Source organism: Phalangium opilio, unplaced genomic scaffold (genome assembly GCF_054372755.1).
Source record: "Phalangium opilio isolate 3A_F unplaced genomic scaffold, DU_Popi_V2 ptg000204l_1, whole genome shotgun sequence".
Lineage (NCBI taxonomy): Eukaryota > Metazoa > Arthropoda > Arachnida > Opiliones > Phalangiidae > Phalangium > Phalangium opilio.
The window spans coordinates 1,023,439-1,044,882 of record NW_028324215.1 but is presented as its reverse complement, the minus strand read 5'-3'; positions in this window follow the sequence as shown (position 1 = coordinate 1,044,882).

Here is a 21,444-nt window from a genome sequence, read left to right as displayed (position 1 = left end):
CCAAAAATATTCTCCGCAAATTTGCCTTTGTCCCCCAAATTTCAAGTTTTCAAAGTGTTTTTTCTGTGCTTTCCCTCATAATTAAATATTATTCAAGCATATTTTTGGAATCAGAAGAGTTTAAACTCTCAAAAAAGTAAGGTTTTCTTTAGATTTGAGATAATACTAAATCACGTCGCTATTCCTTTAATTAGCTTTGTCAAAATAATAAATTTAGTACTTTCAGGCCCTTTCCAAGATTAAACATATCGCTTACACATGGCACTAAAAATTCTGTAACTAAACCAAATTACAGGCCATAAAGCTTACAACACACCTAAATGGGAAAGTTCAAAGGAGCCCTTGTGTTTCCCCCAAGTAAACGTTACTATGTAAACGCAATTTTAGTTCAAAACTGTATTTATTGGAAATATTACATATTTTGAAAAACAATGGAGAGTAGAATAATCATGATTAAGAAACTAACTGAAAGGGTGGGGGAAAAGTATCACAATATCAGTTACTGTTGGTAAAAAACCAGGATTTACTTGAGATATAGTTTTAAATTATACTTAGTTGTCAAGGAGGTCCAAGAAGAAAAAAGCTTCCTCGTAGCGGTACTCTGCTTTTTCGATGACATTCTGAAGCTTCTTGCGAGGTAGACCTTACATTTTAATGCAATAATTTTTTATCAGTATCATTTGGTAACGAACGCAGAGCGTTCTCATTATATGTGTTATTCAACTGATCAGGTTTCGCGAGACCTGCGCCTCTGCACGTTTACAAATCTAAGAATATTGGTTTAAGAGTTCTTGCTTTTATAATCTATTACTCTCTAAAACGCCTGTTTTGTACAAGGATGGGGATGGGTTTCTTTCTTGGAAAATGGTTGTAAGTACTGAATTGTGGATTAAATACTGAATTTACAATTTTTACATTAGAAATACTGAATTTACAATTTTTGCATTAGAAATACTGAATTTAGAATTTTTACATTAGAAATACTGAATTTAGAATTTTTACATTAGAAATACTGAATTTAGAATTTTTACATTAGAAATACTGAATTTACAATTTTTACATTTGAAATTCATTTTTATTCAAATATTTATCCTATTTAATATAATAGAATAGATTGTAACACACCTCAGGGTAAAATTTCAGGTCATTTGGATCAGTAGATACGAAGATATCATCAGTTTGGCCTTGTAAAATAATTTTTACACAAAAATCTTTAATCTTTCTTAGTATAACAAAACACATTGAAACACACGTCTCACTACAATTTAAGGTCATTTGGATCAGTAGGACAAAGGAAGGATCTGGCAAAAAACCTACCTCCTCCCATAAAACTTAATGTTAATTTTCGGTTCCTTCGAATTTTCTTCAAAAGTCGCGCTTATACATGTAAATCGAACTCTTTGAACTGGGGGAGTAGTTATAAGGAAAAATGGGGGTGGAATACTCTGAGAGTCGGAATGAAGGCTGGTTATCTAAGTCAGATCTAGGCTCTATTTAGGGCCATCATGTCGGCCTAATTTTTATACATATGCCAAAGTAATTTTAAACTGTTTTGCTCATACATAAATTTACAATTAAAAAACTAAATTTCATAGATAGTTAACAATGAATAATTATTTCTTCAAAATTGTTGCTGAAATAGTAGTGTACGTAGATGACGCTACAATAGAGAAACGCCGGTAGGATGCGTAGGCATAGAAAAGCGTCTGCAATCTGCAAGGAGGTGAGTTCGAAGATAGTTTGTGCAAATTTTGAAATTTGGTTCATAACTGTTGCGTTTACGAATGGGATGATGATATAGAGCTATCTCAGTTGTGACGTCAGTGCCTAGGTAAAACGTCACGGGCTTAGCTTTGGCAGTGGGCGGCCATGTTTGGTACCACTTTGGTTCTACGGGCAAATAGCATGGGTGAAGTCACACTAAAGCTTCTGAGATAGCTCTTGATATTGTTTCTTGATGTCTAGATAATTGTTTTCCTTCTGGTGAGAGAAACAAGTGCATTTATTTCTGAACTCTTTACTTAATGTGAAGTTGTAGTATTAGGTTTTTAATTATCATGTTAACGATGCTTATTTAGATTACGTTTATAAAAATAATATTGAACTTTTTTTCTTAAAGTTAGTGATCATAAGTGATGATTAGTAATTGATTACTCTTATTAGTTAAAATTAAGAGTTTATTAAATAAATTATCATTAACGTTTATAGGTAAATTTAAACTTGAAACGACATTTTGTCTTTGGCAAATATGTAACTGAAAAGAACCCAATTTAGAGTTAATTAAATAAATTATCATTATCGTTTTTAGGCAAATTTAAACTTGAAATGATAATTTTTCTTTGTCAAAATTTGTCACTGAAAAGTGAAAAGAACCTTAGAAGGTGCTTGTGCTTCGTAAAATTTATTATTAGGCTTATTTGTGTAATCAAACGTTAATAGAAAGATTTTATTGCGAATGCCAATACTTAAAATTAAACATCAAATTATCATTTTTGTTTGTCCAAAATTGTAAAGCTTAAAGAATAAGTTTTTAGACTTTAGCTTATCTAATCCCAAAACCTAAATTCCCAAATTAAATGTACAGGTATAGTTAACCTCAAAAATGTGTCTGTCTAGAAGCACTTGCAAGTTAATTTAATTAACTTAAAATATAAATATATATTTATTTAATTCAAACACCTACCGAGATGGTAATATCATAAACTTGCTTAGTTACAGAGGTTTCCCTGATACACTCTTCAGAGACTACGGTATTAATTTCTTTTGGTTTACAAATCAAATATCTCTTACTTTAAAAATGTGTTTAGTTTTCATTATATTTCAGACTTTCCGACGAGTACAATTCCTATAATAATTTTGTAAACCTTCTAATGCTAAAAACGCGACGTATTTTATAATTGTAGCGCTACCCGTTTTAAACTGCCTATCTACCATTCGCGAATTTCCCTCAAAAGATTTCAATTCTCGGCATGTATAGTTGTATAGTCGCGCTACCATGGAAACGCGAGACTCGCCGCCTCGAACCAATTTCCCTCCTCCCTGCCCCAACTAAGCAACACGTGAGAGGACCGCGCCGGCCGCCGACGTGAGAGAGATGCTAGTACTTTTTAAAAATTTCCGTAATTCCGCACGGGAAAAAAAGGGGAAAATGGCGCGCCCAGCCGTAATCAAATAGTCGGACTAAGCCTTTGCACCATACGATAGATGGCGCAAGTAAAAACCGATAGATGGCGCAAGCAAAAACCGATTTAATTGGACAAGCTCTGGGAAAAGGTTGCAGAAACTAAAGAAAGGGAACGAAACGATAGTTTTTTAAATCTAACAACAAATGAAATGAATGTTTAAAAAAGAGTGGAGGTGAATTTGCCACGTTCAAAACATATTGAAATCAAAACCCGTTTGCAGTTATTGGCACAGCCAAAGAAGTCACAGATTAACAGCGTCGACGTTTGATACATTTACAAACATGAGGGATATCACAGACTCAGTAAAAACATTCATTCAAAAAAGATCATTCGTAACTGCAAAATCGATGGATCATGGTCTGAAGCATGAATTGGCAGCTTTTGCTTTGTTTCAGAAAAAATCACAACGCAGCAACACACATCAGCTGGGCTGTTTATAAATCCCAGGTTCTGCTTCCTTGGTGCCAGCCCTGATAGTTTAGTAATGATAGAGGATGAACTCTACATAGTAGAAATAAAATGTCCATATGCCATATTTAAAAACTAACAAAGCATAAAAGAAAAAGCAGCTCCGGGAGATTTTTATCTTTATGTTGATAAAAATAATAATTAACTGGAACGGCATAAAAAATTCGATGTCTATCACCAAATTCAAGGCCAACTATTGGTGTGTAATCTTCCAATGTGCCTCCTTTTCGTTAATGCACCACTAGACGACATGGAAATATTACTCTAATGAAAAACAATGACTTCATCAATACAGTGATGTTTCCGAAACCATCAACCAAATATTATATAGGTCTTTTGCCTCATTTTGCCAAGGAAATGCTTGAGAAAAAAACCAGGTTCCAGTTCCTGAGCTTTAAAATAACTTCTTCTACCAAACTAAACTCTTAAATAATATATTTCAAAGGTCAAGTGTTATAAATCGTTATTCTTTATTAAGTTAAGAAAGTTAATTTCTAACAACAAAAGGAACACACACTGATATTATTTTCCATTTATAATAGCAATAAGTTAATAAACCATAAAACCTAATTATTATTACTTAATACTATTATTATAAAACCAGGAAGAGGAATGAAGTTTTAAGTCTGGTACTATGGTTCCATTTTAGTTAAAATGATAAAATCTGAAAACAAGAGCCAAGGCTTAGCGAGTTGCACTACTTTAAAAGCTCCAGAAACGGCATAAAATAAGTTCTTACCATTAGGTAAGTGTTGTATATCGTCGATAAAGATGTTTGGAGCCCGATTTAGACCTATTTTATTATTTAATTCAAATAGTAATGCTGAAATTAACTTCGAGCTTCAAACTGGGCTAATTTTTGATCAGATTCCCGAGAGTGCCCGTCAGTGACGTCACCAGATTTTTAGCGACATTTCATTGGCTCGCCGATTACAGTAGTTCTCAAAGTCGCCGCTATGGGTAGGTGGTGCTGATCCAGGATTAAGGCTAATTTTGCGCTATGCTGTTAAGTAAAAAGTTTCAAACCCACCAATTTTGAACAAAAAAGAGCCTATCTCACGATATAGTTTTCATGGATTTCTAGGGGGTAAAGAGAAAATGAGGGCTTACATTGAAATATCGCCCTATATTCCCTTTTGTTTTGGCATCCATGATGTAACAAAATGCTTCGTTAAAATAGGTTATGCGGATTGGTTCGCGCTGTTTCAGGGTTAATTTGGCCATAAACAAAGAAAACCGTGTGTTCATTACACGCCTGTGATAGATAATTTTGTCCAAATACCATGCAAGGGGCTCGATACATTGCCATTCGTCTCCGCGCAATCTCATGATAAAAAAGGTACTAAAGCTAACTAATAAAGCGTTCTGTGCGCTTTGAACCCTTTTCGCTAATAAATATTTTTGACGTAAAAAAAGCGATATGGAAGCCAAAGTTGTCTCTCCCTCTTAGTTACATCGAAATGGTCTCTTCCATCCCGGAATTTAAGGTTTCAAAATAAATATCGTCGAAAATAAGACATATTACAGACTATATAAACTTAGTTCAAACGAAATGTTTACTATGAAAATCCCTGACTTTCCAGCTTATCCCTGACCAAATGTTGGCAATATCCCCTAGACCATTTTACCAGAGCCCGCTTTATAATGACACCTGTCTCATACTGCTCGAAGCATGATTTGATATACCAACCCATATCCCTGACCTTTTAGGAAAAAATTTTGAGTCCCTGACTTATCCTTGACTTTTTCCATTTATTTACGCAGCGCAAAAAGGAAAAAACATATACCTACCCATCGTTGTATTATTAAGTTTGGAAACATCTTTGTCAAGCCCAAATGAAGACGACAACTTCGTAGCTCTCTCTTCTTTATCGACGCCAATATTACTATTACTACTGCTATCACCATGGATGAAGTGTGGATGGCCGACTCAAGCTTAGACCTGTGAAAGTCCATTTTGTAATGCAGATTCCATCGCCCCCTGGCTGTCATAAGTAAAAATGTCGTCTGCTAAGAATTCTAAAAGCAAAGGATTAGCGTAATTGGCGAGAATTTTAAACCGTGGATAGTTGTAAAGTTGAAAACATGGGCACATTGTATTGAAATGTTTTTATTTTACTATTAATTGATATTTTCGCTTATAAAACTCTTAGTAAATTTCAAAATTATTTATTATAAAACTCTTAGTAAATTTCAAAATTATTTATTATAAAACTCAAAGTAAATTTAAAAATTATTCATTATTATTATAAGCTAACATACATTATACATTGATTGTAGAAAATTTGTAACATGAAACTTATATATCTCTCAGTTTCAGTAATGTTTTGGCTACAGTATCCCTCTTACTTTTTAGTGACATATTTAATATTTTTTGACTTTCTCTCAACTTCTTTTTCTTTTTATTTTCCATCCGTTTTCTTTCTTTCTGTTTTTCATACGGATGTTGTGGTGAATTCTCAGGCGGATATAAAAGTTTGATAATTTTCTGGTAGGACTCATTTCAGGATATGATTTTAGTTCACTTAGCTCTTGGGCCAGTTTTGAAGAAATTCCTTTTTTGGAAAGTAAAGCTGGAAACTTCGCTTTGAAAATGAATTCAATTTTTTGTGAACCTTCATAAAAATTTGAATCAAGGTCAATCTCCCTACGTCACTACCTTCTTCCAACCAGTACGCTTTCAGAACAGTGAAAGTTTCTCGAGTATTTGTTATTTGCTTGTTATGTTTCATAATAGCTGTTTTAAAAAGTTCAAAATCATGAGACATTAAACGTTGGCAAGATAGCCTCCAATATAGGTAATAATATTAGACATTTTGGTATCTTTTTGACTAAGGACAAACGCATCACGTGATTCTTCCTCATGACTGAAAAATCGTTTTTCAAAGTCGTCTGGTTGGGGCGAATATTTAAGAGATCTACTAAAAATCGTCAGTGTCAGGCTTCCCAGCGCAATTAGCAGATTCTGGCACTCGAAATAAAGAGGCCATTATTTTCCTCAACTGCAAACGAAATAACTGAGGTGTAGGATTATCCGAGCAGCCACCAAGTCTTCGAATTTTTCCAAAAGTATTTTCAAGTATATCTTTGCTGAATCGAGAGGTTAGAATAAAATCCATTATTTCGTGTTGTAAAAGGTATTCTGACAGCTGTATTACACATTGAATTCTGGTTTTTCACAGTCGAACACAAAAGTTTTTCTTTTAAAAACTCTAGAAGAATGGAATTTTTTCTTATCACACGTCTGTACTCTTTTGCTTCATATTTCCTTGTTGAATTTAAACAACCAAAAATCTTGTCGAATTCAATTTTTTTTGAGCTTCAACAGGTAGCTTATTTTTCATCGTGTAGAAAATAATGCCCATAGCTACGCTATGACTAACCACTTGTGTTGCTAATTTGACTTTCATTTTGTTAATTGCCGTTAAATTCAAGTGCTTTAATGTTAGCTTTGGCGAGACTTTTAAAGTTTCTTTTGAATCAAGGTAGAAAGTCTTTCAATATACGCCCAATAAGCTCTGCAAGATTGTATTGATCCGTCGTTGTTCTTCATATTGTTTCAAAGGCCTTTAATTAAGTGAGATGGGTCATGCATGAAAATTGTTTGCTTATTCTCGACATAAATGAACGGCATTTTCTCATTCACGTTCAACCTTTTGTAAACACTCTTGATTGTTCGTGCCTTGAACACTAACAGCGACCTTAATATTAATTCCGATAGAAATCAGCCGCCAGAGAACATACATAACAATACTGTACAGATCTTCCTTTTTCATTAGGTCAAATAATAAGCAAGTGGTTTTTTTCCATTTTGAAGCAATGCCCGCAATCATGAAAACCATAGCGTGATTAGCTAATTGTGCATCTTGGCTATGAGACTCAGTGCCTAGAGTAGCATACCGTTCTATCATACCTTCACCTTCGTTATAAATAAGACCTTTAAGTGAAATTTCGTCGAAAGTCAAAATAGCTATCGTTTGTTTCTTGGTCATAAATTTTACTTTCTTCTCCAAAATTCCCCAAAATTCTTGTACATTTCCCGGTTTACAAGGGATATTTTTAAGCCATGATTTCAAAGACGTAGAGGAAGGGAGAATGAATAGTTTTTTAAGAGGAAATAGGATTTTGGCCCATGGTAGTGTAGAGTAAGACACAACTGTTTCTCTTTGGTAGTCCATCTCCTTCCCTTAGCTTTTTTACCAGCAGTCCTTAGCTGCATCTCAAAGAAATTTGCGCCTTCTCTCGGAAAGTATTTTCTTATTTCTGTCATTAATCATTGTTTGGTGTTTCCCTTGGGATACTTTCTTTACTAACCTCCAATTTTTTAAGTATTGTTTCTATAATAATTGTTTAATCCTTCTTTTGCTAGGAGAAACGAGCTTATCTGTTTGAGTTTTAAGGCTTTTAGTCTTTGGCTTAGCCTGAATCAATTTCGATATTCTACTCAAACTAGTTTAGCTTTTTGGAGAAGTTAAAAATAAAGATCTTCCCTTAATTCTTGGCCTTTTTTGGGTAAGCTCAATTTCTAACCTTTCATTCCGTATAGGTCATTTTTCAGTGGAATTTTACTAGTATTTGAACCTGGTTAAAAATACTAAATTACCGCATGCAAAACAAAAGTATTGTAGAAACTCCAGAATAGCATTTTACCACTACCAAAAATCAGTTTGCGTCTAAGACTAGGCCTACAACATGAATTTCGAAACTCTTTTCTTTGTCCGCTCATTACGGGTGTATGAGTTTGGCTAAGTTTATCATCTGATAAACGTGTTATTGTTCACTTTGTTAGCATAATCCTTGAGAACAAATGCATGTTTTAAAAAAAATTACCACTATGCTTATTTTCCATTTCTAGGGTTTGTCGTTCCGGAGTAGTTTTTAAATTTTTATCCAATAATGCTGTAAAATCTGTTACCCCATTATTAATTTTATCAATTGCTTTTCAATATTGTCTATCATATCAAACCGTCAGGGCTGCGAGTTTGAATTGGCGATACTGCACTAGCATTTTGTAGGGCTTCATTTGCGTCAAATCTATTTGGGATAGCGTTCCAAACTAATCTAGGTCTATACGATAATAGTTAACACAAATAATAAAAGTGCTTAAGAAAATAACTTATGTCTCGGTCTAAAATACCTTGGCTTTAATGTTAACACTGGTTCTTTTAAAATTGGGCGCTACAAAGTTTATATTTTTTCTGGAAAACGTGTTATTCCTTTCCCTTCAAATCATCTCTTCCCAATTGAAGCCTCCATTCCTTACACATGTAACCAAGGCTTAGGTTAAATCTGTATCCCTTAATTTTCGGTTTTGACTAAGTTCGATAATAATATAACTTTATTCACCTTAATATATCTTTTGGACAGTTGAAAAATGAAATACTCTTGTCAGATTTTCCTTGAGAATATTCACATTTCAAAAAAGAACAGCTTGTACCGCCGTAGTGATGCCATGATCTGTTATATTACTGTAGATAAGCGCAATGACAATCAAAGAAACTGAACCGGGTTTCAAAACTGATAACGGATTTTATTGTGAACATTGATTTTAGTGATAACAGGCTTTATATAGTAATAGTAAAAAATAACATAATTTAAAATAGATCAAAGAGGTTGTTTAGTAGGCTTCGTTTTTTAAGGCGCTGTCGCTTATCTCCAACACCCCTTCTCGACAGCGTCCGGTCAAACCCGCTTTGATCATCAGATGGTTTAGCTTCATCGCAGGTATTGGTTTGGTCAAGGCGTCAGCAGTCATTTCTTCCGTAGGACAATACTGGATACTAATTGTTCCTTACTTTTGCATATCACGAAGGAAGTGATATTTCACGTTGATGTGCTTGGTTCGGTTGTTAATTCTTTAGGACAAGGTTAAATCGATACACCCTTGATTATCCTCATACAATATCGTGGGTTCTGATGGAGGGCGACCCATGTCTTTTTGTAGTTGACGTAACGAAATGATTTCCTGAGTGGCATGGGCTGCGGCGACATACTCTGCTTCGGTTGACGATATGGCGACAGTTACCCAAATGGAATAGATATCCACTGGTAGATTCATTTGCTTGGTCACCTGCATAATCGGCATCGACGTCTCCTGTTAATTCTGGTTTCGACCTGGATGAGAGTTTGAGCATGAAATCTATAGTCCCTTTTAGATACCGCATAACTCTCTTAGCTGCGATCCAGTCTCGTTCTCGTGGGTTGGATAATTTTCTGCAAAGTATGCCTACGGCCTAGTACGGCGCATGTGATATTCGGTCATGACACAGAAGGAAAATGTAAAAGCACTCCCATAGCTTTGCGGTATAGTGTATTGTTTGGAATCTGATCTTCTTCGCGGTCTAATTTCTGATACGCTAAATCCATCGGTATTTTCGAAGGCTAGGCATTATTCATATTAAAATCGTTGAGCATGGGCTTGATCTTGAATGATTGGTGAATGAAAAAACTGCCATCTTCTGCACGCTCAATTTGGATTCCGAGGTAATATGAAACTGGTCCCAGGTCCTTTAAGTTTGAAATGGTTAATTAATCTTTGTGGGAGGGTGTCCGTGACTGAGTTACATTTACTAGCCACTAGCATATCATCGACGTAGAGGAGGATACTAGCTACTAGCATATCATTGACGTAGAGGAGGATATAAGTCCAAGTATGGTCTCTCTCTAATCTACTATATAAGCAAGGATCTGCTTGATTCCGTTTCCGGGGCCGTGTCGTTGAATAGATCAGGTACGGTGACAATATATTTCATTCCTTAAGACTTCCAAATTTAAGAGAAAACAAACAGTCCCTGGTTACTCTATCTTTAAGTTAGATGGCATCTCCTTCACACATGGTGATGAACGTAAATATTTAGGTAGTGTTTTAGATCGTCATCTTAGCTTTCTCTCACACTTGAAGTGGGTGAAAAAGAAAATCACTTTGTTGTCTCATAACCTAGCTATGTTTGAAAGAGCAACATGGGGAATCTTGAGTCCTGTGCTAAAACGAATTTATCTGCAATATGGTAGTTAGCAAAATATGTAAACGTTAACATTTTCATTCTCGTTTACATCGTCGTGATCCGCCATTTTTAAATAGCAAAGAGGAACCTGTAAACCAAAAATTCGGTACCCCCTAAAAGTGTGCAAAATATACCGCAAGGGTCGCTAGGATTGTGAGTAACCGAAAACGACGAAAAGTAAAAACCTTGCGTTGCAAGTCTCGGGGGTTGTTAAGGGTCTTAGGTGGAAGGAATTGCATTCAATTAGTTGCTCTTTTGCGTGTCACACACTCTTACCACACTGTGTCGCATGAAGCACTTACACAGAACCTATTGACCTCATGACGAGCTTTGAAGCAGCCATTTCCCTTTCGTACAGTGCCCGGGTTACTGCTAGCCACTGTTTTATTGATATTCCCGGTGGCCATTATGAGTACCCAATTGACATGGTAGATCCATAGAACAAAACTAACATTTTCACGCGATCCTCCAACATCGACTGGCTGCGAAATTTTTACTGACGGATCCAAAGACGGCAATCGAGCCTGGTTGTCCCTCTTTGAAGCGGTGAACACCATGCTTCCTTCGTGGTCCAGTTCTCCTTCCAAAGTGTGTCTTAAGTGTGCCTTTAAGTGGCAATCCTAAGACGCAAATAGTCTGGTGCCGTTAAGTGGCAACTTTAAGACGCAAATAGTCTGGTGCCATTAAGTGGCGACCTTAAGTCTGAACACAATAAATTTTTGGAATATAACAAAAGACAAAAATCAAAGTTCAAATGGCCTAAATACAAAAATAGTATTCGAAAAACAATACTACAATTAATTTCAATGCCGCCCCCTCGTACGTGTCAAATTTGTTTTTAATTTATTGCTTATGTGTTAATCATACAAGTTTCATAATTTAATGCAGCTCCGCCCAGAGAGGACATCAATTTCAATGCAATGCCGCCCCCTCGTACGTGTCAAATTTGTTTTTATTTTATTGCTTATGTGTTAAATATACAAGCTTCATAATTTAATGCAGCTCCGCCCAGAGAGGAAAAAAATTTAAATGCAATTCCGCGACCTCGTACGTGTCAAATTTGTTTTTATTTTATTGCTTATGTGTTAAATATACAAGCTTCATAATTTAATGCAGCTCCGCCCAGAGAGGACATCAATTTCAATGCAATGCCGCCTCCTCGTACGTGTCAAATTTGTTTTTAATTTATTGCTTATGTGTTAATCATACAAGTTTCATAATTTAATGCAGCTCCGCCCAGAGAGGACATCAATTTCAATGCAATGCCGCCCCCTCGTACATCAAATTTGTTTTTATTTTATTGCTTATGTGTTATTCATACAAGTTTCATAATTTAATGCAGCTCCGCCCAGAGAGGACATCAATTTCAATGCAATGCCGCCCCCTCGTACGTGCCAAATTTGTTTTTATTTTATGGCTTATGTGTTAATCATACAAGTTTCATAATTTAATGCAGCTCCGCCCAGAGAGGACATCAATTTAAATGCAATGCCGCCCCCTCGTACGTGTCAAATTTGTTTTTATTTTATTGTTTACCTGTTAATTATACAAGTTCAATAATTTAATGCAGCTCCGCCCAGAGAGGAAAAAAATTCTTATATGGATATTCCGCGACCTCGTACGTGTCAAAATTGTTTTTATTTTATTGTTTACGTCTGAATACAGATAACTTCATTTTCCTTTTCACCCTTCCTTTAACAATTTGTACGTGAAAAAAATTTAACTTTCGCACGATCTTCAAAAACATGGTTTTTTTTAACTGAACTAATAATTTCACATTACAGACGAATTAAAACCTGGGGTGCACAAATTAAAACATGGAGCGGTTGTGGAGTATGTGGAAAACTTCATTCCCGATTTAAAATTCGATGAACTGAAAAAGGAACTAGAAAACCTTTACGATGACGTAAAATTGCCCAGAAAAGCGTTTTACGTCTGTTCAAATTTCGAATATTCTCAATATTCTTATGGCAGGGTCAGGCATTTAAGTTTAAAGTATTGGCCCAAGACTGTTTTAGTTTTGAAAAAGTTAGTGGAAAAAAAAACTGCCGTTTAATTTAATGCCGCGGTAGTAAATCTCTACAGAAATGGCAGGGATTTTTTGGATGGCACGCGGATGACGAAGAAGGAATTCATTCCGTTATTGCCTCCTTATCTTTTGGAGGGACGAGAGAATTTCAGATGAAGCCAAATTCATCGAAATACCCTACAAAGTCAGTTGATTTGACTCATGGATCCTTTCTTTTGATGAGAGGGTCCTGTCAGCAAACTTGGCAACACTGTGTACCAAAAGTTGCAGGTCCCGATCATTCGAAAGAAAGGATCAACATTACTTTTCGTTACATGGGGAACATAAAGAAAATTCAATCGTGAAAAATCCTCCATGTAACCCAAAGTAATGGCAAATCAACTGACTTTGTTTGGTATTTCGATCAATTTGGTCCAGTCTGAAAAGTTCACTTCCCTCTTTAAAAATAGGGAGCAATAACGGAATGAACCCTTTTATGCCATCCAATCAATGTAATCACTGTCATTTCTGAAGAGATTTACTACTATTAATAACATATTAATTAAATACAGAAAATAATATAAAAAATTAAAATAATTATTAACATATTATTTTAAGACAATTAAAAAACAATAGTGTTTTTCGCTCAAACTGTGTTATTGTGAGTTTTTCAAAAATTATTTTAGATACTTTCAGGGATCCACGCAATTTTAGAAGCAGGAATGGAGAACCGTTACTTTAAATTTACTTATTGGCTCACTTAAACCATGCTGACGGGACGGCGAAAAATAAGTAATTCAACTATGCTGACAGGACGGCGAAAAATAAGTAATTCCTTTTCGCCTTTAGCGCTATAACCCGCCTTTTCTTTCATGCCCCCCGTCCCGGGGGAGGGGCTCGTGGACTTTTAACGCCCGCCCAAATTACCCTGTTCCAGGGCCTGTTCTTTATTCGCGCTTGTAAAATACTTGGATCCATGTACTTTCAAGTGCCGAACCTCCAGGGGTAAAATAATAATTCATTTCCTACGGACCCCTGTAAAACTCCTACCCACAAAACACCAAAGCGTCTTGTGAGCAATTACTTGCTCCTCCCTGATTTGAAAGGGATTCACCTAGGTAAAAAGTTAATAAATATCCATTCATTCATTCACGATAATCTTTGAAAAGTTATTTTTTGTTTCAGGCTTGGCGAAATAGTACTATAGGTTTAATCGTAATTCTTTTATTAAAATTTATCAACGTTTCATCGAAGCAAACAGATTTTGGATGAATATCACATTAATTATGCTAAAATAAAAATATAATAAATGATGGAGTATGGTTCCAGAGTGCTGAATTAGTATACGAAATGATATTGATATTGATATTTTTGATGCAACGTTAGTGGTAGTTTTTAGGACTGTCCGAGTATTCGAAAGATCGAATATCATTCGAAAATTTTTAATCGAGTATTCGATTGCAAATTTCACTATTCGCACACCCCTATTCCTTGGCGAACGTTCAGTATTTTACTTCATACTTTTAGATGAGCTTTAGATTTCGCGCCTATTCCCATGTTTTCGCTTTCATTAATAACAAATATAGGGGTTAATCAGTCTAAATTCGTACACTTTTTTCAAATAGCCTTCTCAAGATGCTTCTGGGCTATTGCAAATTATATTTTACTGTAAACACAATGTTTTAAAGAGGTTTTTATAGACTACTATTTTTCTATACTGCCATACTTCCGTCTCTATAGAAGACATTTCTTTGCCAATAAAGTTCAGTTGGCATTTATTATGACAGTGTTAGCAAAGGCAGAGAAGAATTATAAACCCCCATATGTTTAATAACTACAAGGGTTGACATTTATCACGGCGGCTGGAACTTTGGTTGGGGAGGGGGGAAGATGGCAGAGAGGAAAAAAACATGAAGAAAATAAAATGTCTAACCCAGTCTTTTTCCTCCTCGTTACTGGCGACGATTTAGGAAGCGTCCACCAGGAGCAGGTTACTAATTAACTGGAGATAGTGGATACTTTCAAGTTAAAATAACAATTTTCAATGGACGTTGAAACACTATCATTCATGATTGGCGAAGGTAAGTAATTAATTCATAATTACTTTCCTAGAGATAAGTCTATATTTACAGGATTAATTCAAATCTCCACTGGACCTTACAAAGGTAGGTTACTTAATCAAAATTAATTTTCCTAGAGATATAAGTCTATATTTACAGGTTTAATTCAAATCTCTACTGGACCCTACAAAGGTAGGTTACTTAATCAAAATTAATTTTCCTAGAGATAAGTCTATATTCACTGGTTTAATTCAAATCTCCACTGGACCTTATAAAGCCAGTGTAAGGTTAAGCACTGTACTTATCACCTAGCTTGTCAGATGAAAATTAAATCTTAACTAAGCTGCCACGGGTCAGGGAAAGCCTGGAAAAGTCAGGGAATTTTAAAAATTTTAGCAAAATCAGGTTATTTTAAAAACTTCAGCAGAGTCAGGGAATTTTATTTTAGTGGGTACAATTTCTGGGGATAAGTCATTAATCATAAAATACTTAAAATAGTAATTAAAGTTTCTCCTCGTCCCCTCTTAACACAGGAAACTCTAGAACAATCCTTAAAAATTGACCAAGGACCCCATATCTCAAATTTAAACTCTTATTCCAGCTGTTTCCAAGAAAAATGAAGCCTATGCTATTTCCAAGGCTGTCTGACTCTGAGACTGTTCTGGGAAGGTGCAAGATCTTGCTTGTTGGCGAGTTTCTTATGATTCAGCAAGCAGGTCTGAGGCGCAAGACTGGAAATCTAGGGTGGTTGGTTTATCACCTCATTTCTAATGGCTCATGGGTTCTGATATTTAAAAAATTTTAACAAAACATATTGAAATTCATTAGATTAACAAGATAAGAACGAGTATCTTTTAAAGGACATTTCTATCTTTAAAAAAATTGAGTTTTCAATGAAAAACTATTAAGTTTTGTTGATTAAATTTTAATATTTAAAATAAATTTTAGTTAAAAATGTCAGTTAATCTATGAATCAAGAGAATTATTATAGTACAAGGCGGTCTCCATAAGTCAATTTCTGACTTTATGTACCAACAATAAATAAATAAATAAAATAAATTTGTAATTTGCTGAATAGTTCAATTCTGCTTAGTGCGCGATTGTTGCCTTTGACCTGGCTAACACATTTATTCCTATATTGAAAATTGAGCTGGACTTCCACCCACTTTGGGAAACGAAACGACTACGCTTGTTCCTCAAGAGAACCTACATGGTGACTTGGCTGTGCAAGTAATTGAGTAACCATTCTGAGCCCTCCAAATTTTCCGATGGAAAAGGTTTTATCTTTGACTTTAAGTTATTTATTTATTTTTTGGTATTGGTCTGAAGGCCTTATGACCTATTGACCACCACAATATGAAAATTTAGTTCATTGATTATGATTTAGCTCACATAATAGCAACAATTTCGTCGCTTTTATTAGAGTTAGAACAGTGTTTGAGCTTGCTTCTTGTAGTTTATAAAAAAATAGGAAAAAATACTTAAATGTATACTATATTTTATCAGATAATAGTATTAATAAATAAACTGACTAAAACCGCTGCTAACACTGTAGTTTTCAGCCAAGGCTGGATCACCCTTCTTTTCGATTGATGTTACTAACTTACGTTGGGCTCGCTTAAATTAAAGATATATTATAGGCTTATATAAATATAAAAAACTTACACAATTTCCCTTTTTAAAAAAATCACATATGATTACTTGGATCATTAATTTCGGTCACGTCAATCATGATTCCATTTCCTGGCAAGGATCGTTTCGTCGATGTTCTTCTTCTTAATCTTAACAGATTAGTATTTTAATCGCTAGATGGAGTTTGTTAACAGTCATGCAAAGTTTTTCCAGGCAAATACACTTTTTCCAGGCGAATACACTTTTTCCAGGCAAATACACTTTTTCCAGGCAAATACACTTTTTCCAGCAAATACACTTTTCCCAGGCAAATACACTTTTCCCAGGCAAATACACTTTTTCCAGGCAAATACACTTTTTCCAGGCAAATACAATTTTTCCAGGCAAATACAATTTTTCCAGGCAAATACAATTTTTCCAGGCAAATACACTTTTCCAGACAAATACACTTATTCCAGACAAATACACTTTTTCCAAACAAATAAACTTATTCCAGACAAATACACTTATTCCAGACAAATACACTTTTTCCAGACAAATACACTTTTTCCAGACAAATACACTTTTTCCAGGCAAATACACTTTTTCCAGGCAAATACACTTTTTCCACGCAATTACAGTTTTTCCACCCAAATACAGTTTTTATTTCCAGGCAAATACAGTTTTTATTTCCAGGCAAATACAGTTTTTATTTCCAGGCAAATACACTTTTTCCAAGCAAATACACTTTTTCCACGCAATTACACTTTTTCCAGGCAAATACAGTTTTTCCACCCAAATACAGTTTTTATTTCCAGGCAAATACACTTTTTCCACGAAAATACACTTTTTCCACGCAATTACAGTTTTGGGCGTATTTCCGACAATAATTCTATCTTTTCCTACTATATTTTGGAACAAACGAGCGGTGGAACAAACGAGCGGTGAAACAAACGGTCTTTGGAACATATGAGCGGTGGAACTTATAAACTGTGGAACAAACGAGCTTTGGACCTAACGATATCCACTCCATTCTACACTACACGAATCCCGAGATAAGCCTAACTTAAGGAAATAAGGTGGATTTTAGTAAGTAGGAACGCGTCTCGAGTCGCGTTGACAGACTTCAATTTATAACATGGTGATAAAGGTGGGATCTGACTACATCCTAGCCTGACTACTTATAAATTGCAACATTTCACATCAAGCACCAAAGCCTTAGCATGACGTCATTTAAGAGTCCCGCCCAGTTCGTACCCGGTGCCAACCCAGCAGCAAGCTGTCGTGAGTACAAGGAAGGATATGAAATCTATGCCATCGCAACGAAATTAGCCGAGGAGGACATCGCAACACAACGAGCCACATTCTTGCACATCCTCGGACTGGTAGGACGTCGGATTTACAATACTTTGCCTATCATCGAAATAAACGTCGCAAGGACAGTAGCGGTAATATTAGCAGCTTTCGATACCTACTATAAACCCTAAATGAACATCCTCTATCTCCGTTACGTATTCTTAATCACCGTACAACGCTAATCTCAAACCTTTGACGACTTATTCACGGAGTTAAAAACCAAACCCCAAGACAGCGAGTTGACACCACTCACAGACTCTCTAATTACAACATTCATCGTAGTCGGAATTCGAAACGAAACTTTAGGCAAGGAGCTTCTCTCCAAGGCAAACCTTACATTGAATGTTGCTGTAGCGGCCTGTCAAGCAGAAGAAACTTCCTCTTTACACGCAGTAGCCATGAACTCGTCAACATCTCGAACCACATTTCACTCGGAGACGCCGGGCATTGACGCGCTGAAGAGACAAAAATTCCTTAAACAACGGAGTCACGACCATGAAAGAGCCCGAAGACCACGCAGCTACCACTATCAAACTCAACACGGTAGTTCCACGCAAACCCATAACTCCCAGCGGCAACGGTCACCACGACATGCCCATTTGCATCGAAACTCCAACCATCCGGAAACACAGTGCCCGAACTGTGGAACGCTTCACGACACACGACCATGCCCAGCCCGTAATGCCAGATGTCTGGGATGCCATGCACGAGGACACTAGAAGATCAAGTGTCACAGCACTAACGCTCTTGCCGAGACAAGATATAACCACACACAGGGCTACGACGCAGAAATTTACCCAATATACGATGAATCGCAAGCTCCAAGTCAAGAATATCTCAACTACAGCTTAACACTCCTGGCAATATCGCTAGAAAATCCGATCACCACCTGTCAATTAACAGAAACCACGTTGCAACACTCCCTTCACCGAGAAGGGGAGCAGAATGCCATTAGTCCGAATCCCGCCAAAATTTCTAATGAATTTAGCCCAGCCGCGGGTTTGATATTTACAATTCAAACGACGCTATTTGTCGAATTAAGAGACCTCAAAAGTCCATTGCGTTTTCAATACATTCGTACTGCCTTGGAAGCGCCACTATTTGACAACTATGCAACAAGATGATAACAGGGATGTTTGATATATCGTCGACACTCTATAGGGATCGGGATGTTTGATATATCGTCGACACTCTATAGGGATCGGCCTCTTCGTATACCCGTAATGTTAAAAAAAGGGGCAAGTTTTTGAGGCCGACGACAGCGCCATCTGGATTGCGGGAGCATCGTAACTATATGATGATTCGTCTGCTAGTAGTACTGCCCCTCTGCGAGGCCTATAAAAGCGGAAAACGATGATGAAGAGAGTTATGTTCGTAATTAAAACATGGACGAAAACAACAAGAAGCTTATTTATTTGTATGAAATTTCAAGTTATTTCAGTGAGTAGTAGTTAATTATTATTAAACTTAGTATAAATAAGTGAATGTTTTCTTTTTAGTGTTGAATTTTAACAAGTTTTCTGTTTAGTCTTTTTTCTACTTTCTGGTATTGGTTGTACAAATTTTGCTTTTCTAAAGGACTGTGGATTGATAGCTGAATGAAAAACCGCACAAGATCTCTTAAAAAGTCTTTGCAAGTAGAATTTTCAGCCTTAAACCACTTGTCACCTCCATTTCGATCATTTTTAGCATTGTCAGATACTTTATACATTATGACTCTAGTAAGACGAGTGCGTAATTTGGAAATGTAAATCAATGATGGAAAGACTTCATCAAACTCTTTGCTTATAGCTTGAATATAATTCAGAAAGTTTACAGTGGGTGTTATTAGTTTTTTGTTATCAGATTTGAACTGGATAAGAATGTTGGAACTGGACTCCTCGTTATTTTTCTCGATTAGTTGCTCCAAACGTGGTTGGCATACGTGTTTTTGTAAAACTTTGAAAAGTACATATCCTGCTACAAACGCGTGAATGTTGTCTCTGTTTGTTTCCTGACCTACTAGTGACTTCTGATAGATTTGAAACTCTTCATCTTTGCATAAAGTTGGAGGGTAAGATCCATCATCGAGAATCCTTGGCAAGTTTAAGAATTCTGGATCTACTGAGTTTTTAAATGTGTCAATGTCAAGTTAAAATTGATCCATGTCATCGCAACAGTTTGAATTGGAAGGTTTCAAGAGGCAGTTTACAGAAGCAGCCCTATACGCTCCTCGAAAGTGATGAGGGGTGTTGTCATCTCTCGCTCTGCCACCTAATCTAATAGACCCAAAAAAGTTTTCTACAAAATCTTGATTTATCCGTCCAGTTAACAGATACTTGAAGTTGTAGTTTTCTTTTAAATCTTTCCAAAGGTTCATTAATGAAGTGATTGATAATTTCCAGCCTTCAATGCATGGTATAGATCGAAATTTACAATCTTTGAATTCTAATTTCCTAAACATTTCGAGGGCTTTTGTAAAAATCTCATGATGTGGAGATACGTCAGTCATCGGGCGTTTTGAAGGATTCCCTTCGACAATTCTTCTAGAATTGCAACAGTCAAACAAGTTATTGATGTTTTCTAAGAACTCTGCTGTGTATACACGGCTGCCTGTGAAAGGGTTCCAGTTGCACACGCTGCAAAAATTCCATCAGCAACACTTTGGCTAAATAACTGCGCTGCCAAGCTAACTTTCATTTTTGAAAATGGTGGTAATTCCAAATGCTTTCTCTTATGCTTATGTGCAGCCCTGAATTTTCCCAGTTTTACGTCCATGTCATAAAAGTCTTGGATATGTTGCCATTCTATAGACTTTCCATCAATTTCAAATGTGTAATTCTTAAAATTATTCCGCAGACTTTTTAGCAAATGAGGGGTGTCATAGAGGAAATGGATCTTTTCGTCTCCGATGGTAAGGTGTGGATTTTTCTCAGAAATTTTGATTTTTGCATACACAGATCGATTGTAGGTACCCTGATCACATACAACAGCCTTCACTATTAGGCCACAACTTTGGAGCCGACTGACGCAATCTTTTAAAAGATACTCCAAATGATCAACAGGAGCAGCATCTTTGCTCAAGAAATATCCAATAGGCTGCTTCCAATTGGTTTTTAAGCCTTTAACCATGAAAACTAATGCTTGGTTTGCATATTGATTAGATCTTCCTAAAAATCAAAAAATCAACAAAGCCTACAATTTCGTCTTTTTGTACATCATATGAAAGCCCTTCCTTCAAACTAATTTCGTCAAAGGCAAGGATACACAACCTATCATCTTTTGGCTTCTTTTCAAATCTTGCTTTTAACGCTTGCAAAATCTTTTGGTCAAAACCAGGCTGAATTTCACTAGTTGCTAGCCATTTTCGGATTGTTCGTTTTGCTGGTAAGCATAATATTGAAGCCCATTGTCTGTATGCCTAAGGACTATGGTAGTATAGCGAAAGTGCCCAGCTTTTCAGTTTTGTCGTGTAACGACGACCCTTTTTCTTTCGCAATATTAACTTAGATTCTGAATTAAAAATTTCATTTCCAATTTCAGATAAAAATCTGGTTGCTTGGCTAACGTCTTTCTCGCCACCAGCTGATTTCTCACTTAATTTGGAAATCTTATCCTTCATTCTTTTTATTAGCTTAGACTGTTGCTTGATCCTTTTTAAGTAAAGGATTTCTTTTCTGGTTTTCAAACCTTTCACTTGCACTTTGCGGCTTATGTAAGTCTTGCCAGATTCTTGGACATTAGTAGCTCCTTCTGCTTGCGATTTATTCGCG